Raw genomic sequence first — 17,675 nt, forward strand, 5'->3', positions numbered from 1 at the left:
AAAAAGAATTTTCTCCGATTAGTCTTAAATGTGCTACTTGCTAACTTCATGGAGTGCCCCCTAGTTCTTCTATTATCCAAAAGTGTAAATAACCGACTCACATCTACTTGTTCAAGACCTCTCATGATCTTAAAGACCTCTATCATATCCCCCCTCAGCCATTTCTTCTCCAAGCTGAACAGCCCTAACCTCTTCAGCCTTTCCTCATAGGGGAGCTGTTCCATCCCCTTTATCATTTTGGTAGCCCTTCTCTATACCTTCTCCATCGCAATTATATCATTTTTGAGATGCGGCGACCAGAATTGTACACAGTATTCAAGGTGTGGTCTCACCATTAGTGTTCCAATGCTTCCAGGGGAAGTTAGTGACATCTCTTGAGTTGTCGCTTAACTTCCATTCAAATAATGCAGCTTGCAATTTTTCAGGCAAGCTGCATTTTTCAATTTGCATAGAGTAGGTTATGGCTAATTCATTTTAATATGCGCAGTGCTGGGAGCTAAATAACACAGGGGCGGATTTTCAGAGCCCTGCGCGCCGGTAAGCCTATTTTACATAGGCCTACCGGCGCGCGCAGAGCCCCGGGACTCGCGTAAGTCCCGGGGTTTTCGGAGGGGGCGTGTCGGGGGCGGGCCCGAACCGCGTGGCGTTTTTGGGGCGTGTCGGGAGCGTTCCGGGGGCGGGCCCGGGGGCGTGGCTACGGCCCGGGGCGGCCCGGGGGCGTGGCCGCGCCCTCCGGACCCGCCCCCAGGTCGCGTCCTGGCGCGCAGGAGGCCCGCTGACATGCACTGACATGCGGGAGGCCTGCTGACATGCGGGGATTTACGCCTCCCTCTGGGAGGCGTAAATCCCCCGACAAAGGTAAGGGGGGGGGTTTAGACAGGGCCGGGCGGGTGGGTTAGGTAGGGGAAGGGAGGGGAAGGTGAGGGGAGGGCAAAGGAAAGTTCCCTCCGAGGCCGCTCCGATTTCGGAGCGGCCTTGGAGGGAACGGGGGTAGGCTGCGCGGCTCGGCGCGCGCCGGCTATACAAAATCCATAGCCTTGCGCGCGCCGATCCAGGATTTTAGTGGATACGCGCGGCTCCGTGCGTATCTACTAAAATCCAGCGTACTTTTGTTTGCGCCTGGAGCGCAAACAAAAGTAGGCTATTCGCGCTCCTTTTAAAATCCGCCCCACAAGGTATTTATTTATTTATTTATTTAAATTAATTTATATACCGGAGGTTCCTGTATAATATACATATCACCCCGGTTCACAAAGAACAGTAACTATCGCTACAAATAGCGGTTTACATAGAACAGAATAAAAGAAGTTTTACATTGAACAAAAACAAAGTAATAAGTTTTACATTGAAGTCAGCATGTGTAAATTTCTGATTAACAAAGGAAGAAAAAAATAGATCTGAATAACTCGTTGTGGGCTTGAAAAGACTTTTCTTCGTGTTCTTGGCTCTAGGGGAAAGCTTGTTTGAAAAGCCAAGTCTTAAGTTTCCCTTTAAATGTAGAGTGGCATGGTTCTAAACGAAGGTCTGGAGGGAGCGAGTTCCAAAGTGAAGGGCCTGCTGTGGATAATGCACGTTTCCTCAGAACGGATTTCATAGGTTGTATTTATAGGTTGTAATATTTGAAATAACCCCCCCCCCCCCCCCATTATACCCATGTTAGGCCATTTCCCCACACAGTAAATAGCCGAACACAGATTTGTGAATGAACTCCTTCGATTGTGAGTCCTCTGGGGAGAGGAAAATACCTACAGTACTTGAATGTAACTCACCTTGAGCTGTTATTGAAAAGGCTGGGCTAACTAACGACATACATTTCTTTAGCATTTCTGTTCTCTCTCCTGAATGTGTGTCTCTTCTTAGCCATGGTCTGCCTCTCCACACAGCTTATCTTTTTTTCTCACCTTCTAGTCTTGCCCCCCTTCTGCCACGACCTTCCCTGGAAAGCACTTAAGCTTACAACCAATAAGTGCATGGGAGATAATAATATGGAGCCTATAGAGGTCCCACTGGACATTAGAAACACTTTTTCCATTTGTAAGTGCCAGATCCAGTATTGCCCTCCCTTCCTTATGGATTCCACGAACATGTGCCTTAGTAGATCCTCCATTTCTAACTGATTCCCTAGATGGGACAACCCTATCCACACCAGACTGATTAAATTCTACCATCTCCAATACCTCCTTCTCCACTGCAATCTTATGCATGTCTTTGACTAGCTCGCTACCTGGCTCTTCTGTCTTTCCAATATAAATGGAAGTGCGATCAATTCACCCCTTTCCTCATACCTCCTGAATCTCTGTGCTTTAATGTTCTATTTTTAAATGTCCCTGTCCACTCACAGTTCTAGCAACATGATGATAAAATTATTTGAGCAGTCAGTTTAGTAGCTTGGCTTCCTTAAAGGTGAATTTTAAAAGCCTGGCTCGTGAATCAATGAGGGGATGTGCACACAATTTGGGCTCGCGCGCGCTGACCAAATTTTAAAAGCTGCCCAGATGAATGTGTATCTCCTGCAGTGCATACATCTCACTCAACTTCAAAAAGGGGGCATGCTCTGGGCAGGACATGGACATTTCGGGGTGTGGCCAAGATATGTGTGCATAAATATGTACATGCCCCGGCGTGTGCCCAGGTCCACTGCCATGTAAGTTTACTTCTGCTATGGAGGCGATGTAAGTTTATAAAAAAAACAAAAACAACCCAGCCATTTTGGAGGGTTTAAAGGATATGGAGTGCAGACTATTAAACTAGGGGGGTTTGGAGTACTTAACTGTAGAGTGGGCAAACTGGTGGATGAACTGATGAAACTGGTCTTGGTGTAGATGCGCTTTCATTTTAAAATACCCTGGCTTACACAGTAGAAACCTGATTTACGTGGCTGGGCACACACACTTAAAATTGTGCTCACATGTGCATGCACCCTAGCTATTTTACAACGTGCACACATATGTGCGCACAAGTTATAAAATGGCCGTGTATCTGGGTGCACACTGACTCACATGCATCAATGTGCACCATACATGCCGCTTTGAAAGATACCTTCCCTGTGAGAGCAGGGTGAGCAGAGTAATGCATTTTGTATTTTATTGTCTGTGTGTGTTTGTTGATGTATCATATAATTCTGATGTATTTATATTAATGTGTACCCACTGCATTATTTTCTGATGTTAACTGCTTTGGGTTGAACTTTGGTCAAGGAAAGTGGACTGTAAACAAAATACCACTTAACTTTAGTGCACCACCTGCTTTCCATGATATGATTATGCCTGAGCTGAATGGACCCTAAAATGTGTCACATCTTCTCATCAATAGCTTTGTGAATAAAAGGGCAGTCTCATCATTCCACTGTTTTGAGCAATGCAATTAAGAGTTTTGTGATAGGACTTTCTTAGACATTAAAAAGAAAAAATGTGAAAGCAAAATATAGGTTTTAGGACTGTAAAGAGTATCTTAGGCTGAAGAAGAGGCTCCTGAATGCAGACATCTTAGTGGTAGGAGACAGACATGAAACATGGGCTTACAGTAAAGAGATCCTGAATAAAATACATGCATGTGAAATGTGGTGTTAGAGAAGAGGTCTGAAGATGTGCAGGAAGGACATGATCTCAAAGGAAAAGGTGCAGGAGATGGAGGGAGGTGGGAGGGACTCTGGAAGAAGACCTGGTCAAAAGAAGAATGAAATTTGCTGGTCATGTAATCAGAGGTTCTGGTGGCAAATTTAGCAATGAGGGGCATGGTAGAGGGCAAAACAGAGACAAGAAAGCAGAGAGGAGTGTGGGGAGATGGCATGAAAAATTGGTCGAAATTTGGAAACGGCAAAACAAAAAGGAAAGCTGAGTAGAGACAGACCTGGGGCACCGTAATTCCCAACCTTCGAATCAAAGAATATAAGAACATAAGAAATTGCCAGGCTGGGTCAGACCAAGGGTCCATCAAGCCCAGCATTCAAGATGATCTTTTTCTCTAAATGGCTCTGCATACTTCAGTTGCTTAAGAACATAAGAAATTGTATACTGGGTCAGACCAAGAGTCCATCAAGCCCAGCATTCTGTTTCTAACAGTGGCCAATCTAGGCTACAAGTACCTGGCAAGTACCCAAACACCAAGAAGAACCCATGCTACTGATGCCAGTAATAGCAGTGGCTATTCCCTAAGTAAACTTGGACTTCTCCTCCCAGAACTTATCCAAACCTTTTTTAAACCCAGCTACACTAACTGCACTAACCACATTCCCTGGCAGCAAATTCCAGAGCTTAATTGTAAGTGGAGTGAAAAAGAATTTTCTCTGATTAGTTTTAAATGTGCTACTTGTTAACTTCATGGAGTGCCCCCTAGTACTTCTGTCATCTGAAAGAGTAAATAACCGATTCATATTTACCAGTTCTAGACCTCTCATGATTTTAAAGACCTGTATCATATCCCCCCTCAGCCATCTCTTCTCCAAGCTGAACAGCCCTAACCTCTTTAGCCTTTCCTCATAGGGGAGCTGTTCCATTCCCTTTATTATTTTGGTAACCCTTCTTTGTACCTTCTCCACTGCAACTATATCTTTTTTGAGATGCGGCAACTAGAACTGTTACACAGTACTCAAGGTGCGGTCTCACAATGGAGCGATACAGAGGCATTATGACATTTTCCATTTTATTCACCATTCCCTTTCTAATAATTCGTAACACCCTGATTGCTTTTTTTGACTGCCACAGCACACTGAGCTGATGATTTCAATGTATTATCACTATGACGCCTAAATCTTTTTCGTGGGTAGTAGCTCCTAATATGGAATTTAACATTGTGTAACTACAGCATGGGTTATTTTTCCCTATATGCATCACCTTGCATTTGTCCACATTAAATTTCATCTGCCATTTGGAGGCCCAATCTTCCAGTCTCGCAAGGTCCTCCTGCAATTTATCACAATACTTTTGTGATTTAACTACTATCAATAATTTTGTATCATCTGCAAATTTGATTACCTCACTCGTCATATTCCTTTCTAGATCATTTATAAATATATTGAAAAGCACTGGTCAAAGTACAGAACCCTGAGGCACTCCACTGTTTACCCTTTTCCACTAAGAAAATTTACCATTTAATCCTACTCTCTGTTTCCTGTTATTAACCAGTTTGCATCCATGAAAGGACATTGCCTCCTATCCCATGACTTTTTAGGTTTCTTAGAAGTCTCTTATGAGGGACTTTGTGAGATGTCTTCTTAAAATCAAAATACACTATATTTACTGATTCACCTTTTTACCACATGTTTATTAACCCCTTCAAAAAAATGAAGCAGATCTGTGAGGCAAGACTTCCCTTGGGTAAATCCATGCTGCCTGTGTTCCATTAAACCATGTCTTTCTATATGCTGTGTGATTTTTGATCTTTAGAATAGTTTCCACTATTTTTCCCGGAACTGAAGTCAGCTCACTGGTCTCTAGTTTCCTGGATTGCCTCTGGAGCCCTTTTTAAATAGTGGGGTTACATTGGCCACCCTCTAGGCTTCTGGTACAATGGATGATTTTAATGATAGGTTACAAATTTTAACTAATAGATCTGACATTTCATGTTTTAGTTCCTTCAGAACCCTGGGGTGCATACCATCTGGTTCAGGTGAGAAGAACTGTTGATGGTCAGGATGATGCTAGGACTTCAAAGAAGGTTGAGAACTTTCTGTTTTGCTAGGACATGATGAATCCATTGGCATGAATTTTGGCATATATTGCTAGTGAGTGAAGCTTCATCTTGTCAAAGTAATGAGCTCTTATGTGCTTATCACATGGCTTAAACCATAATAATTTGAAATGTGCCATAAGAAAGATCCTTTGTACTGGGTATATTTAATTTTTGGAGTCTGGGGTCATGCCAATGTTTTTTTCGGGGGTTTTTTTTTCTTTTACTGTGGCTCTCAGATTTTGAATATTTATAAATGTTAATTAATAAAGAAATAAAGTAAAAAAATATATCTACAACTGCATAAATAATAAAGAGTCGACAAGCCAGTGTAGTAGTGTCCATCAGATTTGTTACTGATTTCTCACTGATTCTGTTTCATATCACAAAGTTTTATAATCATGATTGCTTGCTAGACAGATATTTTCTACTCCAATGCAAAGGGATCAATGTAAACTCCTTGGCTCCAAAAAACATACATACCTGTAGCTAATAGAGGGGAGAGGATGGACTAAGCATTAATTTTCTGCCATGCATTAATGAATCATTCATAGCATGTGGAATGCAGTATACTTAGTTGATTACAAATGTATATACAGTATAAACTGGTAGAATATGCAATAAGGGATCACAATTATTCAAATACATTAATTGAAAATGTCCATGCTTTTGTAATCTTGTGTGTGATTTGAGGAATTGTCTGTTTCAAGAATGGTTTCTGTATGTGATAGCCAAAGAGCTCAGTCAGCAATCTGAGAATCTTTAATAGTCATGTATGGAGGTGGGGGGTGGAGGGTGTAATAATCATATTTATTTGTCATGGCATGATATTGGATATGTGCTCTCATTTTAATATATTCTTGGTAAGAGATGTTCTGATATAAGTGGGTTCTCTTCAACTTTAAAACCTCTGGAATACGGCTGAATAGTGGGCTAAATGCTTTTTAGCTCTGGCCAACAATAAATTTCACAAGCGTGAGACTCTATCTTGCATCACATTTTGACACTGATTAGCTGGTTGAAGCAATTCCCCTTCTCATCCCCTTTCTCCCCGAGGCATCATATTTATGTTTATGTTTATTAAAATGTATTAGGTGATTTATAACGATAATATACATAATATAAACATGCTAAAGAGACCAAAATCATACAAAATAAAAGTACATAAATAGTGTAACAAAAATCACACCAAATGAGATACATCATAATGATCTTTTATTATCAGTTTGCTTAATGAGAAGTTCTACATTCGCATCTAGAAACTATCTTTGGAAGAGGCAATCTCCTAAAACATGTCAGATTTGAAAAAGCATGGATATTTTCTATGAATGCATTTATTTGGAGTCAATCAGCATGGACATTTTCTATGAATATATTTGAATTTTTTGTTACTAATAGATGCACAAATGATGATAAACTATTTGCTGCATCACATACATTGTCAATGGACTTCAAAGATTTATGGCAGAAGAATCAAGCTTAGTGGATGCTGTCATTAGAAGACAGGTACTTCCAAATAAGAACATAAGAAGTGCCATGCTTAGACAGACCAATGGTCCATAGAGCTCAGCATTCTCTCTCTGACAGGGCTAATATGGGTTACCTGGAAGAACCCAGCAGATCGAAATAGAAAAATCTATTCCCTATTGCTCATTCCCATAAGTATGAAGTGGAGACACACAAGTCTATCTGGCTGGCTGATCATAGACATGTCCTCCAGATACTTGTTCAAACCTTTTTTTAAACTCTGCTATAATGTTAGTCTTGACCGCTTTCCCTGACCTTTTCAATGCTTCTTTAGGGTCAGGAGTAGTTCCAGAGGATTGATGACAGATGGATGTAGATCCTATTTATAAAAGTGGAAGTAAGGAGGAGACTGGGAACTATAGGCTGGTTAGTCTGACCTCAATGGTGAGCAAATTAATGGAATCACTGTTAAAACAGAGGATAATGCAGGTTCTAGAAGCCAATAGATTGTAAGATCTGAAGCAGCATGGCTTTATCAGAGGTAGATTTTGTCAGACAAATCTGATCAATTTCTGTGACGCTCGCTGTGGTCCTCCACAGCATACCATCCACTGTCTTAGCTGGCCCAAGGGTCCACGACCGTAACACACAGTACCAATCTCTGCTGTACTGTTGGCTGCTCCAGTAGAGTTGTCCTATAGACCAACCACCCTCTGGTAGGGTTGTCTTATGGAGATTAATGGGATAAAAGGAGGTTACATATACTATGGAAATACCCCAAAACTCACAAAGGGCGCAAGATGGATGTCTGGCGGCGAAAGCAGCGAAAGCGGCCCCCGCCGGTGAAGATGGATGCCCAGCGGTGTATGTGCATACGCTTTCGCTGGCTTGGGGGCCCGTGCACTACAGGCATCCATCTTCGCCGGCGGGGCCGCTTTCTCCGCCGGGCATCCATCTTCGCCGGCAGGGCCGCTTTCGCTGCCGGCTGCCCCCGGGAGGCAGGGGAGCCGCGGTGCGTGTCTCCGGAGGAGGGCAGAGAGGGCTGCAAGAAAAGTAAGTTAACTTTGGTTACACTTTACATGTCGAGTCGCTTTTCGCCTGCGCCTTGCTTCGGGAGGAGGGGATTTTAGGTTTTCTTTTGGTTAAAGTTGCTTCAGGAGGAGGGGAGAGGACTGGGGCTGTCCTGGAGACCAGCACCCATGGACGCAGCCAGGGCAGGTGAGCGGGGGCTGGGGGAGAGTTTGCCGCCTACCCTTACCCCTGCCTCTAACGCAGGGGTAGGGGTAGGCGGTAAGTTAGCAGGTTAAACGCGCGGCAAAACTGCAGGTTTAAAAAGCGATAATTGGGGCGCGCGTTACTGTATGGGAGGGAATAGCTAATCCGATCATTTACATCTCATATACATGCCGCGGGCGGAAAGGGTTACCCGTTGATTTAAAGAGGCGGTAAGGATGGGTTAAAAGGGATAGTGAATCGCGGGTTGGTCTAACGCGGCCAAATTGTGAGTAGAAAGCGGGTTAGAAGCAGGGTAACTGTGGCCACGCTTTACTATATTGGCCTGTTAGACTGGTCTGATGGGAAACTCCTAGTTAAAAAAAAGCTGGCACCGATTCGGGAACCCTTTGCAAGTCTTGGGGTTTCTGTTCTAATGTGATGATGGTGAGAGACTTATGCCTGATGTCACGGTTGAAATTTGTTGTCCTGGGCAAATCTGTGACTGGTGGCTGTGCAGTGAGCAGAGGCTGGACCAAAGTACTCCCAGTCTGTATGGGGTCCAGACAGTTGCATAAGGTTGCACAGACCATATGAGCTGCTGAACTTGTAGGGCCAGTACTTGCAAGAGCTGGAGCACTTGTGAATCAGCATGAATCATAATCAGGGGCGGATTGTGGGAAAATAGTGGCCCGGGGGATTTTTCTCCATACTGGCCCATGGGTACCCAATTACAAATACAATATAATTTACATATATAATTTACATATAATTTACATATATATGTACTCACCCCTATATTTCGGTATGGTCCTCCCATATCAACACAGTACTATTTGCCAACACTCAAAGAATAACAACCCGACCTATGAAAAAGAATTACACCAGAATCTAAAATATCAATACACCTCCTATCAGGAAAACAGAAAGGCCAAGCTACTACAGATCCCTACAGAGAAACCACATGCTAAAAGAATGCTTCATCTCAGTCTTTGCATGCAGAACACAAACTCACACCAAATACAGAATACTAAATGAAGTAGCACAAATGACAAAAACTGAAATGGAAACTCCAAGAAGCCAGACTCCATGTATTAACAATAGAAAATTAGAACCACCATTCCTCATAAAACAAATAAAATCAAGAAACATAAAGCATCAGTTATAATAGTAAAACCATAATAAAAGAATATTTTAAAACTACTGATAAATAGAATTTCTATTAATTAAAATCATATACATTTTTTACAATGTCCCAAACACTAATAAAATATTTCAAAACAGCACATATATCAAATAACATTCAATAATTAAAACTAATAAGGATTTTAAAAAGCCCCTGCTGTCCCCTTCTGTGGGAGCTCTTTATTTCCAGTCACCCTGATATTGTCGAGGCTTAGGAGGTTATCCTCTCTCTCTCACACATATTCACATGTCCATTCTCTCTCACACATACACTGTCACATACATACACATTCGTGCTCTTATACCCACCATAACTTCTCGCTCACACTGACACTGACACACTCTTAGGCTCTAAGACACTCCCCCTCCACACACACACCCTTACTCCCTTGGATTTTCTCATACACACTCATGCTCTCACAGTCACACACACACACACACACACACACACACTGACCCCCAGGCAGGCTCCCATTCATTTTCACACCACTCCCTCCCCATCCCCCAGGCAGGCTCCCATTCATTTTCACACCACTCCCTCCCCATCCCCCAGGCATGCACACATTCATTCTCACACACAGACCCCCAGGCAGACACCTATGCATTCAGACACATACACCCCCAGTCAGAGTCCCATTCATACACATGCACACACTAAAGGCAGACACCCCTCTCTTTCTTTTGCCAACAACCTCGGAACCTCTTTCATTCCTCTGCTGCCACTGTCTCTGCTACCGCATGGCTATTGGGGAGGTGCCGATTGCTGCTACTGACACTGAAGCCCATTCTGCTGCCTCCTCTGTGCAGGCCCCATGGGCTTCCACTTTCTCCATGCTGATCTCGTACATTGTGAGATCCGCATAGAGAAAGTGCTATTCTTGCACATTCCCAAAGATTACATGTGCCAATCACTAAAAAGTAATTTATTTTTTTTTTACCTTTGCTGGCTGATCTTAGTTTTCTAATCGGTTGGTCACAGGCTTTTTTTTTTCTTCCTTCCCTTTCTTATTTTTTTGCCAATTCCTTTTATATTGTCTTTTTTTCTATTTCTTTTCTCTCCATCTTCTTCCCTCAAACACACACTCAGGTTCTCATTCTCACATGCTTTCTCTCTCTCTCTCTCTCACACACACACACACACAGCCTCTCACTGTCACATGCTGTGTCTCATACAATCATTCATACACACAGGCTCTCACTGTCACATGCTGTCTCTCATACAATCATTCATTCACACAGGCTTTCACTTTCACATGCTGTCTCTCATACAATCATTCATACACACAGGCTCTCACTGTCACATGCTCTCTCTCATACAATCATTCATACACACAGTCTCTCACTGGCACATGCTGTCTGACTCTCACACACACAGAGGCTCTCACATGCTGTCTCTGCAAACATTCAGGTCCTTACTCTCACACACAATCTCTCAACTTATCTCATACACGCACACACACACTCTACAGACCCTCAGCCTCTCTCTCACCTCTGTGCCTCCTCTTTGCGGGTCGCCACAGGATGGGCTCTGCAGCGGTCCTGGTCTTCTCGGGCCGCGGCGGCCCTGCTACCAGGCCTCTTCCTCTTCTCGTGCCGCTGCTCCTCTTCTGCACGTGCTGATGCTCCTCCTCCTTCCTGCCCACGCGGCTCCGGCAACGTTTACTTCCGGGGCTGCACAGGCAGGAAGGAGGAGGAGCATCAGCGCGTTTAAACGCGATCTTTTTCTTCAGGCCGTGGTGACGTGAGCCTCACCACGGCCCTGCCCATTGTCTGTCACTGCTCAGCGGCCGCTTGAGCCTCCTTGCACCCGGGGGCATTGGCTCCCCTCGGGATACCACTGCTCGCGGCGCCTCCTAATACTTTGGTTGGAAACTTTATAATACAAAAAAAATCACGTGACAGGAGTGACCGGACCACCGGGGGAAGCCCGATCCCCCGATAGGTCAATCCGCCCCTGATCATAATCTGTCACAAAGTGAGCCCTTGGACCATTGTTAAATTGGTACTGTCTTGTGTGAGCACAAGATAGGCCTTAACAGGCAGCAGCTGATATGCCACAAGAGGAGATTTTCTGCCGGACCAGCCACCTCCCCTTTGGGTTGAGCCCACAGTTTTTGTCAGCCAGCAGGGTTTTCCATGCTGGGTAGAAGAAGCAAAGTCAGTGGACAGGTTGAAGTCATGGCATGCAGTGAACAAAGAGGTGTCAGGGTCCAGGCAGAGGGCAAGGCAGGCCCTCTGCCTGGACCCTGGGCAAGGCTGGAAGAAGGCATGCCAGAAACACACAAACAAACCAGGAATAAGGCAGGAACTCGCTGTAGCAACTAGCACTGCAGAATGAGAAGGAGACCTGTTGCGAAGGCACTGGAAGGTGGCTCTGAGCTTTCTTTTATACAAGGCAGGATGTGATGTCACCTGTGCTTGTTATAGGAAATCCAGCTGGCAGGTGCTATAAAGGGCTCAGGAACTGCAGGAGGTTCAGCCTGGTTCCTGGGATGAGCACGATGCCGGAGGCACTTCAGACTAGAGGTTTTGTACCAATTTCCACAATGAAAGACTTTGAAAATTGGTATGGGTATAAAGTGCCCACAGACATTTTAACCTGCTTCAGCTGTGTACTCTTCTCATGGAAAATGTGCATAGATTTGAAACAATGCGATCCACCAGCATTATTTTCCTCTCCTGACCTAAATATGCTCCTAGGAACCCCTCCACTTAATGTGGCTAAAAGCGCGTTTGTTGTTGTACACGGTGGCTGTGTGGGGTTATCTACTAGATAAGGGAGCCCTGACCGACGTGCCGCAAATGCGCAGTAGAGAGCAGCTCTACCACGCATGCGAGCACGTCGGTCAGAGCGTGCCTGTTAAAATTGGCGCTGGAGGAGCAGTAGCAGAGGCCCGAAGAGCAAGAGTGGCAACGGCAGCCCGAAGAGCTAGAGCGGCAGCGCCCCGAAGAGCAGGAGCGGCGACGGCGGCCCGAAGAGCTGGAGCGGCGGCCCGAAGAGCAGGAGCAGCAAGAGCGGCGGGCCCCGAAGAGCAGGAGTGGCGGCGGCGGCGTGCGCGCAAGGGAGGGAGGGACGGAAGGACCCCCCCCCCGGAGATCTTCCGAGGGGGGGAGAGGAGTGACAGAGGGGGGAGTGACTGAGGGGAGGGGGGAGGGGGGCGTGACTGAGGGGAGGGGAGTGACTGAGGGGAGGGGGAGGGGGAGGGGAGTGACTGGGAGGAGGGGGAGGGGAGTGACTGAGGGGAGGGGGAGAGGGGAGTGACAGGGGAGGGAGGGGGAGAGGGGAGTGACTGAGGGGAGGGGGGAGAGAAAGGAGTGACTGAGGGGAGGGGGGAGTTACAGGGAGGGGGAGAGAGGAGTGACAGGGGAGGGGGGAGAGAGGAGTGACTGAGGGGAGGGGAGGGACTGAGGGGAGGGGGAGTGACTGGGGGAGGGGGAGTGACTGAGGGGAGGGGGAGAGATGAGGGGAGTGGACAGGGGGAGGAAGGAGGGAGGGGAGGGGGAGAGGGGAGGAGTGAGGGGAGGGAGGAGAGGGAGAGGGAGGGGAGAGGGGAGGAGGGGAGGGAGGGGAGAGGGAGGGGGGGGAGAGAAAGGAGTGACTGAGGGGAGAGGGGATGGGGAGGGGAGAGAAAGGAGTGACTGAGGGGAGGGGGGAGTGACAGGGAGGGGGAGAGAGGAGTGACAGGGGAGGAGGGAGGGGGAGAGAGGAGTGACTGAGGGGAGGAGGGAGGTGGGAGAGAGGAGTGACTGAGGGGAGGGGGGAGGGAGGAGTGACTGAAGGGAGGAGTGAGGGAGGGGGGAGAGAAGGAGTGACTGAGGGGAGGGGGGAGAGAAAGGAGTGACTGAGGGGAGAGGGGAGGGAGGAGTGACTGAGGGGAGGTGGGAGGGAGAATGAGGGGGAAGGAAATGAACCAAAAAAATGTAATGTAGCCCGTTATTACGGGCTTAACGGCTAGTATTTTATATTATGTCATACAACATGCAGAAACAAATATTCAAAAACAAAACTTAGTTTACTAAATGTTGTAAATATATGGATAATAAATCAGCAAAGTAGTATCAACATTGAATACAGTATCACAGTAAGCTATACATAAATTAATACAGGTAAATAGGAGACAGACAGAAATAAAGATAGAACATTAATCAAAGAATAATAAACAACAAACAAATGAACACCTCCCTTATATGCCCTCCTCATATAAGCCAGTTTTAGGAAATCTGGAGGACTATTACGGGAGCAGAGACTCTGAAAAGAACCAGCTATTCGCCCTCTGTTTTTCTCAGCTCATCTAATTAGAATAAGTAAATGCTATGCTTTATATATCTCTCTGCAAGTTAGGTATTTCAAAGGCATTTCAGTACCAGTTCTTTGATCTCCCATTTGGTAAAAAAAAACACCAGTTGTTTAACTTATTATCAACTCATTGTTTATGGGTACTAATCTTTAGCATTTGATCTTCCCAGGTGATAAGAAATACCCAATGTCTTAGTCTTTGATGTCCCCAGAGAAACCAGATGTTCCTTAGGGCCATCCCAGCTCTTTATCAGCTCATTGTTGCCAGAATGTCTCAGGAATGTAGGGAACAAATGGTGATAGTGCCATGCCTTTGCACAATCCCCGCACTCAAACCACATGCAATATATTGATTCATACTCATCAATCCTTGGAGTCTGTTCAGATCCACAGCTGTCTATTCGCGGTATAAAGTCTTTCGGAGATCTAGCTGTCTAACATTATCTTTCCACAGTTGTGGAACCCCGTGCATACTTTTAGATGCATTAAGGGGGAACAGTTTTCAGACATTCCTTTAACCCAGGGAAATCAGTGAAGGCAGGGAATGTCTAGAGGCTGACTTGGAGAAAGCAGAATTGTTTAACACATATATTTCAGTTCCGTGTTCTTTGAAAACTACCACGAATAGGAATGGACCTCAGATGAATTTTAGAAGGCTTAGTTTTGCTACCTCCTCGCAAAAACAAAACAAAGAAAGCAATTAGGCCAGAGGTTATTAAAGGAACTTAGGGAAGTTCTGGCAGCTCCTCTGTCTGAACTTTTTAATGCTTAGTTTACTGAATCACCTTTCTTCATAGAAAATCAAAGCATAGTAACATAGGGGCGGATTTTCAGAGCCCTGCTCGCCTAAATCCGCCCAAAACCGGGCGGATTTAGGCGAGCAGGGCCCTGCGCGCCGGTAAGCCTATTTTACATAGGCCTACCGGCGCGCGCAGAGCCCCGGGACTCGCGTAAGTCCCGGGGTTTTCGGAGGGGGCGTGTCGGGGGGGCGTGTCGGGGGCGGGCCCGAACCGCGCGGCGTTTTCGGGGCGTGTCGGGAGCGTTCCGGGGGCGGGCCCGGGGGCGTGGCTACGGCCCGGGGCGGCCCGGGGGCGTGGCCGCGCCCTCCAGACCCGCCCCCAGGTCGCGTCCCGGAGCACAGGAGGCCAGCTGACGCGCGGGGATTTACGCCTCCCTCTGGGAGGCGTAAATCCCCCGACAAAGGTAAGGGGGGGGTTTAGACAGGGCCGGGCGGGTGGGTTAGGTAGGGGAAGGGAGGGGAAGGTGAGGGGAGGGCAAAGGAAAGTTCCCTCCGAGGCCGCTCCGATTTCGGAGCGGCCTTGGAGGGAACGGGGGTAGGCTGCGCGGCTCGGCGCGCGCCGGCTATACAAAATCCATAGCCTTGCGCGTGCCGATCCAGGATTTTAGTGGATACGCGCGGCTCCGCGCGTATCTACTAAAATCCAGCGTACTTTTGTTTGCGCCTGGAGCGCAAACAAAAGTAGGCTATTCGCGCTCCTTTTAAAATCCGCCCCATAGTGTTGACAGCAGAAAAGGATCAAATCGTTCATCCAGTCTGCCTAGCAAGCTTCCCATGGTAGTATCTGCTGTGCCATCCAGGTTACCTCCATGGTTTTCTTAAGGGTAACAATTGCCGTTCCGTGCAGTTATCCCCAAAACTTATGAAAAGGGTAGTAATATTTATATATAAAAAAAAATAAAATAATAATAATATGATATGCATCATGAATGTCAGTATAGAAAAGAATCAAATAAATAAATAATCAAAACCAAGTAACTGTTAGACCCATAAAATTATTGCTAGCAACACTTTTACTAGATGAGGAATCTCCTTGAAAAGTCAGACAATGCTGCTTGATGGGCTTTGCTTTTGGGCTTGGCTATTGAAGCAGTCCTGTGCTTTTTCTTTTATGTTTGTGTTTCAGTACCCAAGACTATAAAGTCGGGGCCCATGTTGGTTGTCGTTTGAATCCAATTCCCCTTCCTCCCATCTCCACTGTCAAAATGTACAATTAAAAGCAAACATATAATACAGTGTGATATTAACAATAAAACATCTAAAATAGTAATAGATTAGATACAAACATAAAACACAAACACACATATAATCAAAACAATAAAAACAAAAATTAAAATAGTAAATGTTCCAAGGATGGTTTCTGCATGCGATAGCCAAAGATAATTTCATTCAGCAAACTGAGAATGCTTCTTTAGCGGTGGGAGTGGTTCCAGAGGTCTGGAGGCAGGTGGATGTGATCCTGTTTCATTAAAGTGGAAGTAAGGAGGAGTCTGAAAAATACAGGCCAATTAGTCTGAATTCAGTGGTGACTAATAGAGATGTGAATCGGAACCGGAATTGGTTCGGATTCTGGTTCCGATTCACATGTGGGGTTTTTTTCATCGGGCCCGATCGCGGTTTTGTTTATCGGCTGCGCCCGAGCCAATAAACAAAAAACCCACCCCGACCCTTTAAAACTAATCCATTTGTTTCCCCCACCCTCCTGACCCCCCCCCAAAAACATTTTACAGGTACCTGATGGTCCAATGGGGGTCCCGGGAGCGATCTCCCGCTCTCGGGCCGTTGGCTGCCACTAATCAAAATGGCGCCGATGGCCTTTGCCCTTACCATGTGACAGGGTATCCGTGCCATTGGCCGGCCCCGTCACATGAAGGGAGCACTGGATGGCCGGCGTCATCTTTAAAAATGGCGTCATCTTTAAAAATGGAACTTTGTTCCTCCTCTAAGTACTTTATAAGCACTAGTACCTCTTCTAACTACTTAATAAGCACTAGCCCTGACTCCGCGTTGGTATTATGTTCTTAGTTTATTGCCCCTTAGGCCTTTCTTTCCAGCTGCTTAAGCTTCCAAGTTCACTCTCCTTGTTGAATGTAACTTTGATTCTTCTGTGTTTATAAAAAAGTTGTTTTTCTTTTTACAGTTTTTTTTTCCCTGTTTGATGTAAACTGATCTGATATGGTAATTTAACCACGAAGGTCGGTATAGAAAAATGCTAAATAAATAAATAAATAAATAAATAAATAAATAAATAAATGTCTTGTCTGACAAATCTAATCAATTTCTTTGACGGAATGACTAGAGAGTTATATCAGGGAGAGAACTAGATGTAGTATACTTGGATTTCAGCAATTCCTTTGAGACAGTTCAACATAGGCAACTTATAAACAAACTGAGTGCTCTAGTTATGGGCTCAAAACTGATTGACTGGGTTTGAAACTGGTTGAATGGAAGACAACCAAGGGCAGTAACAAATGCAGTTCACACCGAGGAAAGGAGGATTACCAGAAATGTGCCAGAGGGATCAATCCTCAGTCTGATTCAGTTTAACATTTTTGTAAAAAAAACATATTGTGGAAGGTTTTATCAGGAAAGACACATTATCTACAAAGTGATGGGTTGCTGGACCAGAAGCAGCATGGATTTATCAGGGGAAGGTCCTGTCAGACTTGGGTGACCATATAGCTCCATATCAAGGGGGACAAACCAATCCAGTCCTGGTTTTACCCCATTGCGTTCATAGAAATGTAGTTCTGATTTCTCTATTGAGTTCCATAAGAAAAGCAGAACTATGTCTCATTGCATGCATTGGGGTAAACCAGGAGCTGGTTCAGTTTATTTTCCTTTGACAAGAAGCTACTTGGTCACTCTACATGCAAAGGTAAATTTTAAAACAACCGGTTGTAATGGTAAATGGAACCTATGGAACCTATTCTGAAGAGAGAATGGTGTTAAGTGGAGTGCTACAGGGTTCGGAATTGGGACCAGTTCTGTTCAATATCTTTGAGTGACATTGCAGAACAAATAGAAGTTAAAGTTTGTCTATTTGCG

General features: G+C 45.3%; 1 protein-coding gene across 1 annotated transcript in view; it reads left to right on the forward strand.

The window, feature by feature from the left end:
* GRPR (gastrin releasing peptide receptor) overlaps positions 1-17,675 on the forward strand; it is a 99,535-nt gene that overhangs the window by 13,789 nt on the left and 68,071 nt on the right. The window lies entirely within an intron of this gene.

The sequence above is a fragment of the Rhinatrema bivittatum genome, chromosome 5, assembly GCF_901001135.1.
Source record: "Rhinatrema bivittatum chromosome 5, aRhiBiv1.1, whole genome shotgun sequence".
Lineage (NCBI taxonomy): Eukaryota > Metazoa > Chordata > Amphibia > Gymnophiona > Rhinatrematidae > Rhinatrema > Rhinatrema bivittatum.